This window comes from Lithobates pipiens, unplaced genomic scaffold (assembly GCF_037356315.1).
Source record: "Lithobates pipiens isolate NorthernLeopardFrog02 unplaced genomic scaffold, aLitPip1_a1.2 Scaffold_16, whole genome shotgun sequence".
In the NCBI taxonomy this organism is placed as follows: Eukaryota; Metazoa; Chordata; class Amphibia; order Anura; family Ranidae; genus Lithobates; species Lithobates pipiens.
In genome coordinates this window covers 568,248,173-568,264,761 of record NW_027507748.1, presented here as the reverse complement: position 1 = coordinate 568,264,761, position 16,589 = coordinate 568,248,173, and the positions used below count along the sequence as shown (strand labels likewise).

General features: G+C 42.6%; 1 protein-coding gene across 4 annotated transcripts in view; it reads left to right on the top strand.

Annotated features, from left to right (window-relative positions):
- BIN2 (bridging integrator 2) overlaps window positions 1-16,589 on the top strand; it is a 117,822-nt gene that overhangs the window by 84,079 nt on the left and 17,154 nt on the right. The window lies entirely within an intron of this gene.

Sequence of the window (16,589 nt, the reverse complement as noted above, 5' to 3'; positions counted from 1 at the left end):
AAGCTTTTTATATTTCTTTATACTGTCTATTGAACTCAGTATTAAATGCTGTAGTGTAGTCATTTGTTTTGTTTTTTTGTTGTAGCAGTTGTTCTCTGTTCATATCTTTCACTTATTGGAACGCAGATCGTGGTTTTGAATTACAAAGTGGCGCCTTTATATGCTTACACACAAGAGGTGAATTTTGTAAGTGTAAAATCTACTTTTTACGTGCTTTTATACCAATAAAGATAGAATTACGCTATGGATCTCTCCTGGTTCTATTTCCCCATACATATGAGAGGAATCTATTTTTCCATTAGTTGGAATACCTGAGAAGAAAAAAAGGCACAACTATCCATTGGAGGATTGAAAGCCCCATTTTTAACACAGGTCACTTGTCACTGGAGCACACCAAGCACTTTAAAGGAGTATTTATGGACACAGAACATGGATTAAATATTTCATTAATACCTCACTGGTTTTGTCTGCAGGACTGCTAATGCATGGGCTGATATACAGGTGTTTGCTGTGAAAAGTTTAGTCTTTCCTATTAACTCAGCAATTTCTGGCTCTGCAGGTTTGGATTACTGTGTGCTCAGTGTTCTGCTTAAGTTTACAGTGCCTTAAGTAATTGGTCTATTACACATCTATCAATAATTGCTTCTGCCCGATGGGTTAATCCTCACTCACACTAGCATTTAGGTCCATTTGCTGCTTCAATGTCTGCAGAGGGATGTGTGGATGGCCACTGATAGTGTATTAGTACTAATGTCCTAGCCAGTTCTTCCAGGTATTTATTATGACCACAGACCTGCAGCTCATATCTTGAGCCATGAGCTTACCCAGAGACCAGCCATGATCATTAAGGTAAGGGTCAGGTAGGTATACTAACCTAAAAAAATTAAAATAAAAGTGTGTTGGCAGTATGGATGGTATAACTCTCCAGCCCTTAATACCAGCACCATTCCCCAAAGGAGAGGCAACTTTTTCCTTCAACAGTGACAAGTCCTCTGTGGCTTTGTATCAAACCGCTATGCATTCAAGGTGTTGCCAAAAGGGGCAGACTAAAGAAAATCACAATAAGAACCATCCTGAGCAAGCAGACTTGCCCGCCAAAATGCTATGCCAAGTGGCAGACTGGGTGTATCTCTAGTCTCTAGTCACTAACGCTCAGATATGCTAATCAAACAGCTAAGCTCATTTAAAGGGTACCTCTGCCTCAGAAAAAGCGGGCCAAGGAGCTTTCATCAGATTGGCCAAATGTGTCTTTATGCTAGCAGGGGATGCAAGATCCTCTCTGCAAAGCTCAACTTTACTTCAGAGGCAGTTGGCCAAGGAATCTACATCAGACTAGCCAGAAGTGCCAGTCTGCCAGCAGATGATGCCATATCCTTTGCAGAGGCATAGGAATAGCAATATGGATTTGAAAATGAAGGATTATACTACCATTGGGTAGTGTTGTGTGGCCTGTGTTGGTGTTCACTTCAGTAGCCAAGGCTATTTGGCTCTCAGCAGACAAGTTGAAGGCAGTTGAAGGCAAACTTGGCCAGTAATAAGTATCTGTAGTGTTTGGTCCCTGAGTGAAATTAAAGTGCCCAGTGATACAGTACAGTCACTATAGATGCAGTATGCTGTTCCTCTTCTGTGTGGTAAGTCAAGCCCTATGACTTAACCCACGGACTGCATATACCTCTTCTTAGTCAAATTGACTGCTATTCAAGATAAAATCAGTGATGTCTAGATTTGGGACTATTCCCTTAGGTTAGTCATCTAGGCATTGGTGACAGGGCATGAGAAGTGCTATAGAAGTGAATAAATGATCCATAATCATCTTTCTTTGGTCACCTAAATCCAACTCTGCTCCTCCCTAGGAGCAGTACAATTCTTTTTCATTCAAATGTGCCCAGTAAGTATTGGATTGCAGGAATTATTGCAAATTTGGGCAGAGGAGGCCCAGGATCCATGAAGTCTGTCATTGGAATTTTCTTTCCACTCCTCCAACTCATCTAATTCCCACTATGGTTCTTTAGAGCAATCAAAGCTTTGAGCAAATATTACCAAATCCTGTTCCAACAGTGAGCCATCTGTCTATTCTTAGTCTAAATGCAGATTTAAGCAGGAAGTGGAAAAAATGGTCAAGATCCAAAACGTTATATGGAGTCATTGAGCGCAATCACTCAAACCATCAGATAAGGCAGCTGTGGGGTTGTCTCTAGATCTAGCTGATGTGTACATACGCTTTATGGTACACCCATGCTTCTGAGAGTTTCATTTCAAGTTCATTCAAAAACCTGGCCTTTCCACGTGCCCAAGACATTTTCCAGAACAATACTTCTGGTAGTGACCATCTTGCAGAAGCAAGGGCTGTAGGTTCCTTAACTGGACAACAGCCTGCAGGTGGCTTTACATTCTCCAGGTGCTGGCAAATTCTGATTCAGACTCAGATCAAATTTGGATGGATCATCAGTTGGGAAAGGCTAACTAATCTTATTATAATAGTGACATTTTGGACACTCAGGAGAGTACTGTAGAGTTTCCCTCAGAGAAGGTGACAGTATCAGGTTCTCACTTGGGGCATGTCATAGCTCTATCCCATCTGTTTTTATCCCATGGTCTCAAATGGTAGAAAAGTAGTCTGCAGTAATCCATGCAGTCTGCAGGACTCACTAGAGGGTTGAGAACATTATATTTCAGCCTTCTAAAGCCTTCTAAAGTAATGGAAACCTGCGTTACATCAGAGGGGGGCGGGGTCACCCACACGTCATTGGGGACAGATGGGGCGGGGTCGGGTGACGGGTGGCCCCGCCCACCTCATATAAGAAATGTCAGGCTGCCGGGATCCCCGCAGTGTCTCCGCCAGTGGAGACAGAGGATGGATGGACTGCGCTGCGCTGGAGGGAGAGATCACCTGTCGCTGGATCAGATCAGCCATCGCTGGACCCCGGAGAGATGATCATCCATTGCTGGATAGCAAGAGTGGATTACCACCGCTGGAATCATTTTTTTATTTTTAATAAAGGACTTTTTCAACGGTGTGTGAGTCTTTTTTCACATTCTTTTACACTTTCATTGTGAAATAGTAGGGGTACTTTTGTACCCCCTTACCATTTCAAATGGGGGGGCGGGATCTGGGGGTCCCCATGTTAAAGGGGGCTTCCAGATTCTGATAAGCCCCCCCGCAGACCCCCACAACCACCGGCCAGGGTTGTGGGGATGAGGCCCTTGTCCTCATCAACATGGGGACAAGGTGCTTTGAGGGGGTCACAAACCCCCAAAGCATCCTCCCAATGTTGAGTGCATGTGGCCTGGTACGGTTCAGGAGGGGGGGCGCTCTCTCACCCCCCCTCTTTTCCTACGGCCTGCCAGGTTGCGTGCTCAGATAAAGGGTCTGGTATGACTTTTTAGGGGGAACTCCACGCCATTTTTTTTAACATTTGGCGTGGAGTTCCCCTTAAAATCAATACCAGATCTGAAGGGCCTGGTAATTGAATTTGGGGGAACCCCAGGCTTTTTTCAAAAAAAATTCATCAATGACTTTCAATGACTGTTCTCTGTATTACGGGGAGCCGACAATTCATTATAGCCGTGAGTGATTTTAAATTACTTTTTTTCCTGCAGAAATGACACTTTGGGTAGGGGCAGTTCTAGGCACGGGAAACATGCGCCCCTTCACAGGCATACTATAGACACCCCCCAGGTATGAAATTTAAAGGAATATTACATTTTTATTGTTTCACTTTAAGCATTATTAAAATCACTACTCCCGAAAAAAATGAAGTTTTTAAAACTTTTTTTGCATTGATACATGTCCCCTGGGGCAGGACCCAGGTCCCCAAACACTTTTTAGGACAATAACTTGCATATTAGCCTTTAAAATTAGCACTTCAGATTTCTCCCATAGACTTGTGCAGGGTGTTCTGTGGTTTTTCGAATTTGCCGTGAACACCCCAAATTGTTCACAGTTCGCCGAACAGGCGAACAGGCAATGTTCGAGTCGAACATGAGTTCAACTCAAACTTAAAGCTCATCCCTACATTTGAGTATAGTTACGAGAATGCTGCCTTGAAGGAGGCAACTCATTTATATAGTATAACAACTGGTCCTGAATGGGCGAGGGGCGGAAAGCCTGTACCCATACGTGTATGCTGTCATGCTTATGCAATAGGAAAGGAAAATTACCGGTAAGTATACAATTTTCCGTTATGAAGGCCACAGGTGATGCAGTTGTTCCTGTGTAAAATGACAGTTGTAGATGGTCTGAAAGTGTCATTGAGTAAAAACAATGCATTGTTTAATTGTATATACTAGTAATTTATATAGTAGATTATTGGTGTGGTCTTTGATATGCGTTTTACATAAGTCAAAGAAACATTGCATGTTTTTTTTAAATAAAATGTATTCCTAATTAAACCCTTAGCTTACTCTGATCAGTCCTAATCAAATAATTCTTCCCCTTTTGTCCTTAGCTATTATTCTTTCTGTTGTTTTTTTTTTTTCCATTTTTTTTTTTTTTTTCATTTTCAGAAGATTCATTTGTTACTTTTTCAGTTTTGCATAAAAAAGAGAATACATATAAAAAAAAAAAAAAACGTTTATTTATTTATTTGTAAATAACTTTGCCATGCTTTGTACCAGAAACATGATTTTAGCGTAATTTAAATGGAGAAAATATAGAATAAAATATATACTTTATATTTACAGTAAAACATTTTTTTTAAACTAACACTGGCCAAAATGTAAAACATTTTTCTTTCTTTTTTTTGTCTATAGATTACATAGAAACTCAAATAGTTTTTTGCACGATAATTTTGTCAAAAGAAAGTTTAGTTTGTCTCCCAAAAACAATGTATGTATTACCAAATGTCCAATGGCATAACTAGCACATCTGGCACTCGGAGCTGGACATTTTATAGCAGTGCCACGCCAAAACTGTGGGTGTGGTCAGACTGCATCAACAGTGGGAGGAGCTTAAAGGACCATATGCTTAAATGACTGTGCCACAAATGAGTATGTAGCAGACAGTACAAACCTCAGTACACTCAAAATAAAACTGTTCTATTGCATATCCTTTACCACACACAGCTAACCATGAAGTGATATTAAAGTCTTGTTTCTTTTTTCTAAATAATAAACGTGTTATACTTACCTGCTCTGTATAGGGGTTTTGCACAGAGCAGCTTGAATCCTCCTCTTCTTGGGTCCCTTGCCAGCATTCCTGGCCCCTCCCTCTTCCTGGGTGCTCCCACAGCAAGTAGCTTGATATAGGGGCACCCAAGCAGGTGCGGTCCTGAGCTGCGGCTTTGTGTGTCCATTCTCACACATAGCCATGGCTAGACTCCGCTCACTCCCTCTTCTGATTGGCTCACTGGCTATGATTGACAGCAGTGGGAGACAATGCTTCCGGCTTGTTCAGCTTTAAAAATGAAAGCTATGAGCTGATTGGTTGCTATGCACAGCTGTTCCAAATTCTGTCTGCTCTAGTTTTAATAAATTCCCCTAAAGGCTCATTCAGACAGGTGCTGAGACCTGTATGTTGTGCCACTTTTTGCTGCATCTGCGTCCACCAGACAGCTTCATCTATAGAAGTGGGTGCACAGATCCGAATGCAGACACTGCGCATTTGGATGCATGCATTCCTTTCTGTCTGCATGTTAAATTTTGACATTCAACTATGTCCATGCAGCTTCTGTGTTCCAACTGACTTTGACTGGACTGCCTGCACAGGGATGCACAGGACACCATGCTTACCCATGCGGTACACGGCCATCACACTGGGCATGGACGCATATGCTCCATGTGAATGAGGCCCAATTGTCGTCATGTGGACTGAATAGCACAAAAGAGAAGATGTCAGGTAATTTAAAGAGAAGTATGGGAATTTTATTTATGAATCATACTTACTTAGGTAGATGCTGCATCTGTCTGCCGCCGGCTCTAAGGCTGAGAAGTGGATAATCAAACAGCTGATCACCCAGTTCACAGGGCTCCCTGAGCAAAGAGCTGGTGGCTGTCAGTCTCTGGCTCTCTGCCCCCCCCCCCCCCCCGGTGCTCACTGAAACACTGTGCTGTAGAGGGGCGGGAGTGGCCAGCTCAGGCTCTTAGCAGCTTGCTGAGAGGCTGAGCTGGGTGCCATTCCAAGCATGTAAGCGGATCCTAACCATATGGTTGCTATCTTTCCCCAGCCTGGACCGACACTGTGACAGCACCTGACAGCAGGCTTAAGCCCACTGTCAGCTGAAAATGGGTCGCAGGGGGGCAATCTGCACTGCTGTGATCAGCAGAAGTACAAACAAACAGGCTTTGGCTGTACTTCTCCTTTACTAAATGTATCACACAACTTGTTTCTCTGCTCCGGTTTGGCATTAATTGGGGCAATTGATAAATATCCCCATTTAGGCTGTGAACTCACCCTCCAGGGCCCAGGCAGGCTCTCCCTCAGCCCAGGCTTTAGATCCAAGCTCTTTCTCCCTGAAGCTGAACATTTCTTCAGGCACCCTCTTTCCTAGTTCAGAGGACCTCCACAATCCCCCTCTCATAGTCCAGGGCCACCAGACACCTGCTTCCCTAATCCAGGGCCTACAGACACCCACTAATCCTAATCTGGGACCTCCAAACTCCTCACCTAGTCCAGTATCTCTCTTGTACCCCCCTATCCAGGGGCATTTGCCACACCAACTACCATTTCCTAGGCAATGGCCTCCTTTGCACCCACCCCCCTAGTCCACGGCCTCCTCTACACCCCCCAGTCCAGTGTACTCCCCTCCTAGTCCAGGGCCTTCTGTGTGCGGCCCTCCTAGTCCAGGACCTCCTGTGCTCCCCCAGTCCAGCACCTCCTCTTAACCCCCCAGTCCAAGGTCTCCTCTGTGTCTCCCCAGGTCAGGGGCTCTTCTGCACCCTGAGGCCAGGGCCTCCTCCACAATTCCTAGCCCAAGACCTCCTCCGCACCCCCCAGCCCAAGGCCTCCTCCGCACCCCCCATCAGCCCAGGGCCTCCACTGAACCCTCCAGTCCAGGGCCTCCTCTAACCCCTCCCAGTCCAGGGTCTCCTCTGCACCCCCCCCCCCTCAGCACAGGGCCTTCACTGCACCCCCAACCCCCTCGCTTCTCTGGGACGCCTCACACAGAAAAGACATAGGCTGTTTGGGCACTGGGGGCAGGACTAGGAGGGAGACCTGCCTGTCTATTACACTTGATCCAGCAGCAGCGACACCCTGATAGCAGCGGTTCCAAGTGCAGGTGGAGGCGGTGCCCACCTAAATGTGTCACCGAGGGCAGGTGCCCCAACTGCCCCTGCCCCCCCCCCCCCCAGTTACGGCCCTGCAAATGTCACCAAATAAACAAATAAGAATTATAAAAATTTCTCTGGCCCATAAGGGGTATAAAGGTACAAGAGCTGAAGTGGTTATCTACAATACAATCAATCGCAAAAGTTTCTCTTTTGAAAACTTTGCTTTACCTGATTTTATTTACATTTAGCAAAAAACCCACTTTTTATAAACGTTTAACTGAAAAAACAAGTGAGCGCTCTGTATAGATAAACTGTATATCTAATTTCTGGAATGCATAAGGGTGGAGGAACACCAACACTTTATCTTTTTGCACAGTGGGTGATTACTTATGCACAAAAAGGAAAAAATTTGGGACTTTGAAGGTGCTGAAAACCTCACCCTGGAATAACTAGTCGTATGCTATTTAAAATGATAACACACTTTTATTAGATTAATTCAAAAGTGTCTCAAAACATAAGACATGTGTCACGATCGTCCTGGCGTTCCGGTCGCACACAGGAGACTTACCCGCAGAAGCCTGTCGTTGAGAACCCGTTGTTCCCCTTTGACGCGCGCTAAAGCGAACGGACGCACTCGCGTCGGCATGAACGAGCGCACGCGTGCACGTGGGGTCACGAACGGGCGCACGGCCACTCGCGGGGGCACGCTGACTCGTCGTGCGACCGTTTTGGCGCCCTAAAGGCTTCTTAAGGTCCTTGCTCCGTTCCCTTCTTGCTGTCCAGTCTACAGCGTGTTCGGAGATCCTGCTATTCAGTACCTGTACCTGTTACCTTGGTTCCTCTTACCCGGCTAGTTCTTGACCTCGATCCGTTGCTGCCTGCCTACGACTTCTTGCTTGTCTGACCACGTCTCTGCCTCATCCTCTTGTACTGCGTTGACCGTTTCCTGCTGACCCGGCCTGCACCCGACTCCGCTGTTCCTGCCAACCCGTTTGGATTTCCTGTGACTGCTGTCTCCGCTGATGATCGTCTGCCTGCCAGTCTACCCACTTGTGCCTGCCAACACCAGCCGATTACCATCAGCCCTACCTACTCGCTGTCGGTGTTCTACTGCTTATCCGGACCTGCCTCTATCTGCCAGGCACTTGTGCCCTCTGAACTTTTGAATTCCTGTTACCACTTCCAGGGGTTCATTAGCCAGGGGATACGAGGGGCCGCTACCTGCATTCCGGGCTCGTCTACTAGGTACGTGACAACATGACATAAAAACGTAATGTACCAGCATCATACTACTAGGCCCTGTACATTTCCCCCTGTCTCCAAAGGGTATATAACCTACAGTAACTGATGAGATATAACAATAATATCCAAAATGTAATCATTCTGGGGAAATTAAACAAGGAGACAACCACAACCCAACGCGTTTCGCCGCGTCGGCTTCTTCAGGTTTTTTTATGAAGAGCAGATGGGTAAGTAGAGATGCTGTAAGAGAAATAGACATATATAATATACATTCATAAATATACTAATTCATTTATTAAGAATAATGGTATGCATGTAATATAACCACTTACATTGAGTATATATTGGTTCTGGAGTACCCAATAAGGGCATAAAACACACTTTCCCCCAGGCACTGTATGTGAATCAGGTGTCTGTCCAGACATCAAACGGGCAAGCAGGTTAGCCCAATGGGGAGAGGGACCCTCCCCAGAATGAGCCAAAAGGAGATCAAAAACACAGGAGTAAACAATTTACTGTCGCCATTCGACATTCAAAAGCCAGGCACTAAAAGGAAAAATAGAAATTTAAAAGCTACCGGTATACTATTTTCATCCATAAAATTTCCATAAAAACTACAGCAAATCTATTGAACAAACTTATCAACCAAACATACCTAAAAGGCAGTATCTGTTTAATCTAGAAGTACAGAGCTAAAATAAGCTTCCATGACCAAGATGAAAAACACTGTATCAAAATCTGGAATAACATAAAGAAATATACTCATTTAGATTCCAGCATAACCGATTTAACCATGTCAATAAATGGGAAAATTCAAAAAGCTGCGCCAACAGGGAAAATGGTCTATGCCTAGCTACCCAAAAAATTAAAAAATGTAAAGGTTATAAATAAATATCACATTCACTATACATTAAATGAAAAGAATGACAATTAATGTGATTTTTTAATTGAAGAGGAAGAAAACAAGCAAAGTTCATAAAAAGTCCATAGACAATCCACAGTTGCGATCCTTTACGAGAACACCACGGTGGTTACACTCACAAAGATGCACACAAGTGCCCGTCACCAGAAAGTGAGTGCGCTTACCACCGCTTAATTAAGCTTCCATCTGGTAAGCACACTTACTTTCTGGTGACGGGCACTTGTGTGCATCTTTGTGAGTGTAACCACCGTGGTGTTCTCGTAAAGGATCGCAACTGTGGATTGTCTATGGACTTTTTATGAACTTTGCTTGTTTTCTTCCTCTTTAATTAAGAAATCACATTAATTGTCATTCTTTTCATTTAATGTATAGTGAATGTGATATTTATTTATAACCTTTACATTTTTTAATTTTTTGGGTAGCTAGGCATAGACCATTTTCCCTGTTGGCGCAGCTTTTTGAATTTTCTTATTGCTGTTGGGTGTGTGTATCTCACTTATTGCTGCGGCCTTCTTTATAGAGTACTGTACATTTCTTCCCTTTTTTTTGTTTTGTTGTTTTACTCAAGCGCGGTTTATTTTCCTTTATGTCAATAAATGGAGCATAAAGTGCCATAAACATACCTTGTTTTCCCTATAAGAAAGTTCCTCTTTCAACATAAGTAGAAACCTGGTTGTGTCTTGGGAAAGTACCTCCTAGCAAAGACCCACATCAGACAGTGCTCAATACCTCGTTTAAATAGAGTGAGAATGGCACCAAAATCATCTTCCTATGACACCAGCACTCAGCTGAATCAGCTTTGGAGCTGGTGCTGCCGAATATGCTACCGCATATGTGCCAAATTTTCACGCATGCGCGGTAAGGGCGGGAAGTATGGCCGAAGCAAAACAGTGTACCAAGACAAATCCCCATTACACCAACCATTTGGAAGGCGAACAGAGGGGTCTGGTCACTGGTCAAATAGATCTATTCACAATTAAAGAATGCCAGTTTTACAGAAGTCCTATGTATATAGGTGGAAATACTGCAATACAGTATCTCACAAAAGTGAGTACACCCCTGACATTTTTGTAAATATTTTATTATCTTTTCATGTGACAACACTGAAGAAATGACACTTTACTACAATGTAAAGTAGTGAGTGTACAACCTGTTCTGAGTTGAACCTGTCCTGTTAAATCACTATATGGTCTTGGTCACCGTGCTGCAGCTCAGTTTCGGGGTCTTGGCAATCTTTTCATAGCTTATTCCATCTTCATGTAGAACAACAATTCTTTTTTTCAGATCCTCAGAGAGTTCTTTGCCGTGAGGTGCCATGTTGAACTTCCAGTACCAGTATGAGAGTGTGAGGGCAATAACACCAAATTTAACACACCTGTTCCCCATTCACACCTAAAACCTTGTAACACTAACAAGTCGCATGACACTGGCTAATTGTGCTCAATTTGGACATTTTCACGTAGGGGTGTACTCACATTTGTTGCCAGCAGTTTAGACATTAATGGCTGTGTTGTGTTATTTTGAGGGGACAACAAATTTACACTGTTATACAAGCTGTACACTCACTACTTTACATTGTAGCAAAGTGACATTTCTTCAGTGTTGTCACATGAAAAGATATGATAAAAAAATTACAAAAATGTTGGTGGTGTACTCACTTTTGTGAGATACTGTATATAATTCCCCTATTCATCATGTTCACACATATAATTACTCAAGATCACCATCTCGTGTCTACATTCCAGAACATACAAAAAAAATACACAAACCGTTACTATGTATTGTTCACAATATCACAAGGATCAATAATTCTACTGTATCGACATTGAGCCATGTACAAACAAGAAAAAGGGGGGGGGATAAAAAGTTACACCAACCATAAAAGGTACAAAATGAAAAAAAGGACATCTTTGATGAAATAATAAATTAAAGCGGAGCTCTGTCCAAAAGGGAAACTTCCGCTCATATGTTTCCTCCCCCACTCCAGTGCCACAATTTGCACCTTTCAGGGGGGAGGGGGGACAGGATACCTGTCTTTGACAAGTATCCTGTTCCCACTTCTGGGAGCCACAGATTTCGATAATGATGTCATGGCTCTGGTTCCTCCTCTCCCCCCCCCTGTCGCCGGGCCAGTAGGAGAGGGGAGTGGAGCTTCTCGCATGTGCAGTAGGGTTCCCAGTGTGAAGCTGTTAGGCAACACTGCTGGGTTCCCTCACCCGCAATGGCGGCGGCAGCACCCGACAGCTGATGGAAACATCAGCTGCATTGCCGACATCGCTGGACTCCAGGAGAGGTAAGTGTCCTATTATTAAAAGCCAGCAGCTGCAATATGTGTAGCTGCTGGTTTTAAATTTTTTCAGCAGTGGACGGACCACCGCTTTAAGGGTAGAAATATTCCACTCCCAATCACTCTTATTTCAATCAGTACCTTACCGAATTATGAAAGTACTATGGGCTCACATATTCAATGGTCTTCGCAAATTGGCTAACCCTGAACCCTCCAAACTTATGACAAAGAATGGAGGGAAACACCTCCAAACCCTCCAAACTTATGACAAAGAACGGAGGGAAACACCTGTTTCCCTCCATTCTTTGTCATAAGTTTGGAGGGTCCAAGGTTAGCCAATTTATAAGGACCATTGAATATGTGAGTCCATAGTTCTTTCATCATTCAGGTACTGATTGATATAAGAGTGATTTGGGGTGGGATATTTCTACCCTTCATTTATTATTTCATCAAAGATGCCCTTTTTTGCATTTTGTACCTTCTATGATCGGTGTAACTTTGTTCAATTTATCCCCCCTTTTTTTCTTGTCAGTACATGGCTTAATGTCTATAAAGTAGAATTATTGATCCTTGTGATATCGTGAATATGAATATATAGTATCTTTTTTGTATGTTGCTTGAATGTAGATACCAGACGGCAATTTTAAGTAATTATATATGTGGACATCATGAATAGGGAAATCATATATTGCACAAGTAGAGGGCAGTATCTCCATCTATATACATAGGACTTCTGTAACACTGCCATTCTTTAAATGTAAATAGATTTATTTGATTTATACTTAGACTCATGGTGGGACATGGCGGCACAATATGCCCCAGTGACCAGACCCCTCCGTTCACCTTACGGTTGGTTGGTGTAATAGGGATCTGTCTTGGTACACTGTTTGGCTTCAGCCGTACGTTCCACCATTACCGCGCATGTGCGGCAGCATATTCAGCAGCGCCAGTGCTGGCGTCATAGGAAGACAATTTTGGCGCCATTCCCACTCTATGTAAAAAAGGTATTGAGCACTGCCTGATGTGGGTCTTTGCTAGGAGGTATTTTCCCAACACACAACCAGGTTTCTATTTATGTTGAAAAGGGAACTTTCTTATAGGAAAAAACGGTATGTTTATGGCAGTTTATGCTCCGTTTAATAACATGGTTAAACCGGTTATGCTAAAATTGAAATGAGTATATTTCTTTATGTTATTCCAGATTTTTATACCGTGCTTTTCATCTTGGTCATGGAAGCTTATTTTAGCTCTGTACTCTTAGCCCTTGTACACATGGTCGGACATTCCGACAACAAAATGCCAATGGATTTTGTCTGAAACCGGTATTGCATACACACGGTTGGACAAAGTTGTCGGAAAATCCGATCGTTCTGAACGTGGTGACGTTATTTCGTTATGATGGGACTACGTTCAGGCTAGTAGCCAATAGCTTTGGTCTAGGAATTTGATCTGAGCATGCGTGGCACTTTGTCCGATCAGAATTCTCTACACACAATCGGACAAAGTCAGATCGGATCATGTTGTTGGAAAGATTTATAGCCCAGCTCTAAAACTTTGTCCGTCGGATATTCTGATGGAAACAGTTCAATGGAGCCCACACACAGTCGGATTATCCTACAACACGGTCCGATCGGACATTTTCCGTCGGAATGTCCGACCGTGTGTACAAATGCTTAGATTGAACTGGTACTGCCCTTTAGGTATGTTTGGTTGATAAGCTTGTTCAATAGTTTTGCTGCCATTTTTATGGAGGTAAATAGTATGGTGGGGTCTTTTTACCCTTCTATTTTTCCTTTTAGTGGCAATTTTTTGAATGTCGAATGGCGACAGTAAATTGTCTACTCCTGTGTATTGGATCTCCTTTTGGCTCATTCTGGTGAGAGTCCTTCTCCCCATTGGGCTAACCTGCTTGCCCGTTTGATGTCTGAACAGACACCTGATTCACACACAGTGCTTGGGGGAAAGTGTGTTTTATGCCCTTATTGGGTACTCCAGAACCAATATATTCTCAATGTAAGTGGTTATTTTACATGTATACCTTTATTCTTAATAAATTAATTTGTATATTTATGAATGTATATTATGTATGTCTATTTCTCTTACAGCATCTCTACCTACCTATCTGCCCTTCATAAAAAAAAAAAACCTAAAGAAGCCAACAAGAAGAAACGCGTTGAGTTGTGGTTGTCTCCTTGGCTTCATTTCCTCAGGCTGATTTAATTTTGGATATTATTGTTGTATCTGTTCAGTTACTGCAGGTTATATACCCTTTGGAGACATGGGGGAATGTATGGGGCCTAGTAGTATGATGCTGGTACATTATGTTTTTATGTTGTGTCTTATGTTTTGAGACACTTTTTAATTAATCTAATAAAAGTACATCATAATTTCAAATGGTATACGACTAGTTATTCCAGGGGGGGCTTTCTGCACTTTCAAAGTCCCAACTTTTTTGTGCATACTTTGGGATGTCGTGCTGATGTTCAACTGAAAACATTTCTATTTAGAAAACTGGGTGATTACTTATGTTGAGAGTCATACTTATTGCACTTTTTATGGATTCTTTCATGGGGCTTTTTATTGCTAAACAGTGGTGTTAGAGCATTTTTGTACTTTATGTTTTTCTTATGTTGATATTTAATCAGCACTGGAATTGATGCACTGTAATTGATTTAATTATCACTGTATTTATTTTTCACTAGAATTGATTCACTTTAATTAATTTAATCATCAATGTATTTATTTGAATTTTCTGTATGAGTTACACATGCACTGCACACTTTTTAGTGTATTATCAAAACGTTTGCTTTTAAACTAAACTACTGCTGACATCTAGTGGTTAAAAAAGTCATAGCATTTAGTTTAATATGTCTGAATTGAGTTTTGTCAGCTGTTAATATTTATATGTTTCTGTATTAATATCCTTGCCAGACTATGCATACTTTAATAATTAGTGCATGTTTAAGTTTATTTAATTACACAATTTAATAATGATATATAAATCCATATGAATTATGTTTTTTGTTAACTCATTTCTTTTTTCCGTGATGTCAACTGTACATTATTATTATACAGGATTTATATAGCGCCGACAGTTTGCACAGCGCTTTATAACATTAGGGCAGACAGTACAATTACAAAACAATTCAATACAGGGGGAATCAGAGAGTCCTGCTCGTTAGAGCTTACAAACTAGGAGGGAGGGTCAAGTTATACAAAAGGATAATAGATGTGGGGGGGGGGGGCTGAGCTGATGGAGAAAATAGAAGTGCAGTTGCTAGATGGAGGCAGGATAGGCTTCTCTGAAGAGGAAAGTTTTCAGGGATCACCTAAAAGTAGATAAATTTGGAGACCGTCTGACAGATTGGGGTAGAGAATGCCAGAGGATAGGGGAGGCTCGGGAGAAGTCCTGGAGGCGGATATGGGAGAAGGTGATGAGGGAGCTAGAGAGTAGAAGGTCTTGGGATTAGGTAGGTATTTTGAGACTAGGCTACTGATGTAGCTGGGGGCAGAGTTGTGGATGGCTTAATAACTTATTTTAAGTGTTTTGAATTGACTTTGTTGGGCGAGTGGCAGCCAGTGGGGGGTTTGGCAGTGAGGGGTAGCAGACACTGGGCGGTTTGTAAGGTGGATGAGTCTGGCAGCAGCATTCATGATGGACCAAAGGGGGGATAGTCTATTTAAAGGTAAGCCAATGAGGAGGGAGTTGCAGTAGTCAAGGCGAGAGATAACCATGGAGTACATAAATACACTATAGTTTTGTCAGTTTGCTCATTGTAATATGGACACAGAACACAATATAAAAATTTTTGTGCATTAGGTTTAAACTGATTATTTGCAATTGGTTACAGCATATATCCATATGTTAAAATGGATGTAAACCCTTACATATACCCAGTGAAGAGATGAAACACATCTCCCTAAAAGACTAAGTGCTTTGAAGAGAGATAACAAAACACTGCAGATAGAGTGCCCAGCTCAAATTTAATGAATCGGGTTTAAATCCACTTTAATCTTTACAAATAAGGCCCCTTTCACATGGACCGTCTGATGGGGTCCACCTGTCTGTTTTCCAGGCAGACCCTCAATGGGCAGTCGATGTAAATGGACTTGTGGGAGGGCAATGGAGTGTAAACCAGTGGCGGCTGGTGGCTTTTTCTTTTGGGGGAGCAGCAAACAACCACCATCTCCCCCCGGCGGCCAGCGGCAGGAACTGCCCCCCCAACCCCCCGCTTGCTGTCCACCGGTCGGTCCAGAACTTAGGTGATGGGTGGCAGCTGTGGGCAGTGGCTCCGGTGTCCTCTCCTGCAGCACAGTGGCTTCAGCTGAACTTGCACGATTTCAACCCGGCAATGCAGTCTGACTTTGGGAGGCAATTTGACAGACATCTTTGCAGGTTCCTGCACAGATGTCTATACAAATCCCACCCAAAGTCCCTAAAAGTAGTACAGAAACTACTTTTGGGAATCAGTGCGGCGCTGCAAAGTCAGCATTGCACCGATTCCGACAGTGCCATTGCTGGGAATAGCCGTCTTTTTGGCATGCGATTTGACACTTCAAATTACATGCCAAATCGCATCAATGTGAACCTATGTTTAGTAAGTAATATACAAATAATTATTATATATTGTTTTTAAGGTAATTTACCATATTTTCAAAAACGACCCAAGCAGGTGGCTTAACGGATAAATTACTGAAGTTTGAAGCTATAACTTCAAACCAGTAATTTCACAGTAAATAGACAAATAATAAATTATTATGTTATAACATATAGCATAATAATATATTATTTAGCTTGAAACCTTATACCTTAAACCTTATACTCATAAACCTATGTTTTTTCCTTGTAGTTAAGAGGGCTGGGCTGGAAGAGAGCATTTGTCTTCTATGACACTGCAGTGAGAGGAGAACAGCCAATGCAGCATTTTT